Source organism: Penaeus chinensis, chromosome 14 (genome assembly GCF_019202785.1).
Source record: "Penaeus chinensis breed Huanghai No. 1 chromosome 14, ASM1920278v2, whole genome shotgun sequence".
Lineage (NCBI taxonomy): Eukaryota > Metazoa > Arthropoda > Malacostraca > Decapoda > Penaeidae > Penaeus > Penaeus chinensis.
In genome coordinates, this window is record NC_061832.1 from 3,068,573 (window position 1) to 3,074,817 (window position 6,245).

The window sequence follows — 6,245 nt, forward strand, 5'->3', positions numbered from 1 at the left end:
AAAATTGCCACTTTGTTATCCTTATCAATCTTGCATTTGGTCATCTTCCTTCAAGCGCGGTCCTTTTTATTTTCGAAATAAGTATACATATATTTTATTTTTTCACTTTGGTCTATTTTTTTTTTCCATATAGCTATTATTGAGTTACTGCGTGGTTGCCATGTTGCATTTTACAGTAAATGCGCTTTCGAAAGCGACAATAATGTTAAACAACAGCGGCTCGGAAAAATAATGTAATTTTGCCAGTTTTACAAATGAGTTAACGTCAAATATCACTGTGCTTTGTGATGTTCCAATATCATACATGGTGACACAGAAATAAACGTTATCATGGTTGTGTTATTTACATACATGTATTTATCTTCTTTATGATCAATATTTGTATAAACATCAATGTTAATGTTATTACTAAACCCATGATTATTATGAGTGGCTTTTCCTATTTGCATCATCACCGTCATCATTATTATCATTATCATTATTACTATTACTATCATTATTGTTGTTATTATTATCTTTAACATTACTACTACTACTAATATCATTATTTTCATTATTATTATCAATATCAATATTATTGTCTTTAATATTATCACTATTATTGTTTAATATTGTCATTATTATTGCTCTTGTTGTTATTTTCATCATTATTAGTAGTAGTAGTATTGTTATCATTATAGTCTCATTTTCAATATATCTGTATTTTGCATTTTGGGTTTTTCATAGTATCTACACGGAAGAGTGTACCATTCATTATTATTATTTTCATTATTATTATTGTTATTATTATCATTATTATTATTGTTATTGTTTTTATTGTTATTATTATTATTATTATTATTATTATTATTATCATTATTATTAATACTATTATTATTATCATTATTTTTATTATCATTATTATTATTATTATTATTATTATTATTATTATTATCATTATTATTATCATTATTATTATAATAATAATAATTATTATTATTATTATTATTATTATCATTATTATTATAATCATCATCATCATCATCATAATCATCATTATTATTTCTAATATTATTATTATTATTATTTTCCTCATTATTCTCTTATTATTATCATTAATATTAATATTACAATGATTACTATTATCATTATCATCATCATTTTTGTTATTACATCATTATCATTACCCCCATTATCATCACAAATCCTTTTTTATTCCTATCACCTTTAAAATTCAGATTAAAGCTCTTTGTTGCGCCGAGAGCAGCATTGAATAAGTCTCGAAGTGAAAAGAAAAAAGAAAAGTCGGCACCGAGTCCTGTCACCTGAAAGCACTCGGCCAGGAGAAAGTTTATGCATCATAAACATAATCATTATCATATAAATTGTTTCACGGATTTTTCGCATGATTCTTTTTATTCGTTGACTATATGTATATAAATATGTATATGAATTAATGAATAAATATGTGTGTATACATATGTGTGTATGTGTGTGTGTGTGTATATGTATATATATATATATGTATATATATATATATATATATATATATATATATATATGTATATATATACACACACACACACACACACACACGCGCGCGCGCACGCACACACACACACACACAGACACACACACACACACACACACACACACACACACACACACACACACACACACACACACATATATATATGTATATATATATATATATATATATATATATACATATATATATACATATATGTATATATATATATACACGAGACACAATCATAACTTCAATCAAACGTCAGCACGTGAGGTTATTACTCTGCGTCCATTATAATAAAGACTAGAAACACACCATTTATTTAACGATATATAAGATATATTCTGAAAAAAAACACTTTATATCTCCCGCTTACCTACGCCTCTTAATATGGTGATAATGCCTCTTCCACAATGAATCGAGAGAGGTAATCTGACACTAGAGTATTAACTAGAGATAAAGATGAGAATATATGTCAGTCACTTCATTGAGCGAGATAATTAGACACCGCACGTCATTCTCCGACAAGAGACAGATGCCGCGGACCCCAGATTGATATTCAAGGAAATTCGACGTTCCATTGGCTTCAGTCAAAATCCTGTTCCCTGTCTTGGCATGACTTTAAACCGGCTATTCAACTTAGGAACGACTTCGCTTCGATTTAAGGCAAGAGTGGATGAAAATGAATGCCAGACGAATGACTAAGAGAAAATAGGTTTTTTTTTCCCCTGTTGCAGCCCGACGTGACTCGTGTTGGTCTTCATTGCTTGTTTATGGCCTGTGCTGCCACCTCTTGCACTGACCCTTTCTCGAAGGGCCTTTCCCGTAGTCATCTGACCTTTAATCAGTTTGGACTGTGATATATATAAATACATACATACATACATGCATACATACACATATATTTATGTATGTATGTATGTATGTATGTATGTATGTATGTATGTATGTACGTGTGTATACATGCGTGTATGTATTTATGTATATATGAACACACACACACACACACACACACACACACACACACACACACACACACACACACACACACACACACACACACACACACACACATTTACATCATAAACGTGAAACGACGAACAGACTCCCAAGAAAACGCATTTTTCTTTCATCACAAACGACTTTTTGGCGACAGAGGCTGTAGCGTTTGAATAATTAAGCATAATGAATTAACGCTCCCAACGTCTTGTCTGGAGAGCGCTTTCGAGAACAAAGAACTGTCGGTAAATGTAGAAAGAATTACAAATTGAGAAAGAGAGAGAGAAATATAGAGAAAGATAAAGGGAAGGAGTGAATGAGTGAGCGAAAGAGAAAGAGAGAAAGATACAGATAGACAGACACACAGACAGAGAGGGAGGGGGGGAAATGGAGAGAGGGGGGGAGAGAAAAAAAAGTATTAAAAAAAACAAGAAAGCAAATAGACAGACAGCAATAAAGAGAGAGACTTTACAACAACACCAACAATAACAGCAAGTAAATTCAGAACCAAATAAGCACAAGTATTCGGAGCGAAAGGCCAGAGAGCAAGAGGGAGACAAAGAGATGAAGTGAGGGAGGCAAGGAGAGACGGAGACGAGAGGCAACCGAGAAGAAAGGAGACGGAGGCAAAGGAAGAGATTGAGAGCGGAGACGGGGAGATAGAGAAAAGGAGAGACAAAGATGAAGGAGAGAGACAAAGAGAAGGGGGGAGAGAGGCGAGAGAAATGAGGGGGGCAAAGCGGAGACAAGATGAAGCTGAGGTGAAATGAGACAGAGAGAAGGGGGAAGGGGTAAGGGAAGACCAGGGGGGAGGCAGAGATAAAAGAAAGAGACAAGGACGAGGACAGAGACAATTAACAAGGGGAAGAGAGGCGAGAGAAGATAGAGAGACAAAGAGAGAGAGAGAGAGACAAGGGAAGGCAGAGGTAAACAGAGACAGAGAAATGGGTGGATAGAGATAAAAAAGAGAGAGATAGAAAAAGAGACACAGAAAAGGAGAGAAAATGGGAAGAGGGAAGAGATCGAGACAAGGGAAGAGGAAGGCGAGGGAAGAGAGATAGGCAAGGGGAGACAGAGAAGTCATAGATAAAAAGAGACAGAGACGAGTAAAGAGCTAAACGTGAGGGGAGAGAGGCGAGTCAAAATAAAAAGGAGAAAGGAGAAGGAGGCTAGCGGAAGGAGAAGAGCGAGGGGAGAGAGAAGATGGCAACTAGAGACGAAAGGAGACAGAAGGAACAGGAGAGAGATACAATTCGACGGCGAGAAGAGCCGGGTATCTCCCTCCATCTCTCTGCTTCCGGTCACGTTGTCCCGAGTCAGCACCGCGAGCCGACCGGAGTGGTGATGCCCGCGGTGATGAGTGTGGTGATGCCCGTGGTGATGAGTGTGATAATGTGTGGTGCTGCCTGTGGTGATGGCTGTATTGATGAGCGTGGTGATAGTGACGTGTGGTGATAGGAAGACGAGGAATAAGATAATGGTGGAGAATGATGATGAGAGAAAGCAGATAGGTCGGGGACATTGTTGATAGTGATAGCGATAATGAGTATGAGGGTGATGATGATAGAGACAATAGTAATGCTAACAGTGGTGACGATATTGACTAAAAATGATTGTAACAGTAGTAATAATAACTAATAATAATGATGACGATGCCTGTTGTAGTGGTATTAATGAAAATTACAATGAGGATGATGATCATATTGATAGCGATGGTGAAGGTGTTGATGCCTGTGGCTAGAATGATAACACCGATGATGAAATTCACTCCACATCCTCTTAAACTTACGAAAAATGTTTCTTCATCAGATCTATAAAAAAAAAAAAAAAAAAAAAAAAAAAATGGTTGGATGTCACAGCACTTGGAAATCGCTTCCCAGAAACGTTTGCGGGTGAATGACACTCCATGAGGCACGGAGAGAAAAAGTATTACTTTTTTGTATTTTTTTCAATAAGCCATATATATATATTTTTTTTTTTTCATGTTAGATGTTCACTTCGATGTTATCGTTATCAAGGTTAACATATTTATCATTTTTAAAATGTTATTATCATTACTGTTACTTTTACTCTTACTAATGCTGTTGCTTCTGCTACTATTGCTACTAATACTACAACTTATATTTCTTTTACTATTACTACAATTACTATTGCTGCTATAACTACTATTTCCACTATCATAATTATCTTTATTTCTCTTTCCTTTATTTAGTTTCTTCATACATTCACTTCCTCGGAAAACATGCCATTTCTCCCTTTACTTCTTCGCAAAGAGCGGTCTTTTGATGCCCTTTCCTCCCGGGAGAAAAGACTGCACCAAGACCTCAGTCCCAGGGTTGATATTCCGTCGGAAGGAGAGATGCACTGACGGCGATGATCACGTGACCACTACTAACCTGCTGGCGGAGGAAACCTAAATTGAAAATCGCTGAGACTCGACAAGAAGAGAAGTGAGAGGAGGCGGAGGAGGAGGTAAGCGGGGTGGGAGGGGTGGAGGAGGAGGAAAGGGAGAGGGGGGGCGGAAGGAGGATGAAGGCGAAGAAGGAGTGTGGGAGGGAAGGAGGAGGAGTAAGGAGAGGTGAGTGCTTGATAGGAAGGGTAAGGGGAGGAGCAGAGAGGAAGAGGAAAGCCGAAAAATGAACAGGTGTGAAGAGAGAGACGACGAGGGCCAAACTTGTCGATAAAGAAGAAAGGGAGAAGGCGAGAGGATTTGGGGAGAAATGGTGAAAGGAAAGGGAGAGGAAGAACAGACGAGAAGGGGGTAAGGGATGGGAGGAACAGGAGTTGGAACAAGGGACAAGAATAGTGCATAAGAAAGAACGAAGGGAAGGAATAGAAGAAAAAAATGGTAAAGGAAAGAATAGCGAAGAGACAGTAAAGGGTAGACAGTAAAGATTTGAAAATATAAGAGATGGGGAATAGGTGAAGAGGGGTAGAAGAGGCGGAAAAAGTTAATAATATTTGAAAGAGAGGAGAAAGAATCGGAAAAGGAAGGTAAGGAGAGAGATTAAAAGATACAAACTTAAAAGACATAAAATAGGAGACGAAGAATAGTTTAAAAAGGATATAAGGAAGAATGAGATAAAATGGACAACCATGAAAAGAAAATTAAAAAGGGCCGGCTGCAAGGGAGGAGTAGGAGACGGGAGGGGGGGAGGGGGCACCAGATGAGACGGGAGAGGGGAGGGGCACCAGAGGAGACGGAAGGGGGAAGGGGGCGCAGGATGAGACAGGAGGGGGGGGGCAGCAGGTGGGGGGGGGGGGTTGGTTTGCGAAGTTCTAGCTTCGCCCGGGCCTTCTAGATATGGCCCGGCCTGTGTCAGCTTTTTTTACGGCTGTCTCATTGAGTTGTCTGACACTCGGTGCTTACCGTGGCGGCGGGATTGCCAGCAAGCGCTCCTGCCGCCATGGTGTAAGCATTTCGCATAGCCTCTTTACCAGCACGGCGGCTGTTGTGGGCGGTCCATGTCTCAGGAATTGTGTATGGTTACAATTTTCTAGGTAGTGGACTAGTGTGGCGTTCGGCTCGCCGCAGTGCTTGCAGCACCATTCATCGCGTTCGATTGTTGGGATAATCTGCCATGCACAGTGGTAACCTAGGCGCATTCTGTGAAGAATGACTTCGGTACCTCTGTTGCTTACTTCAGAGAGTGCCAGTGGTTCAGAGCCTGTGGCGTCTGAGTACCAGCTGGCCGAGGGGGAGGTTCTCGTTTCCTCTCTGTGGAGCTGCCGTAGG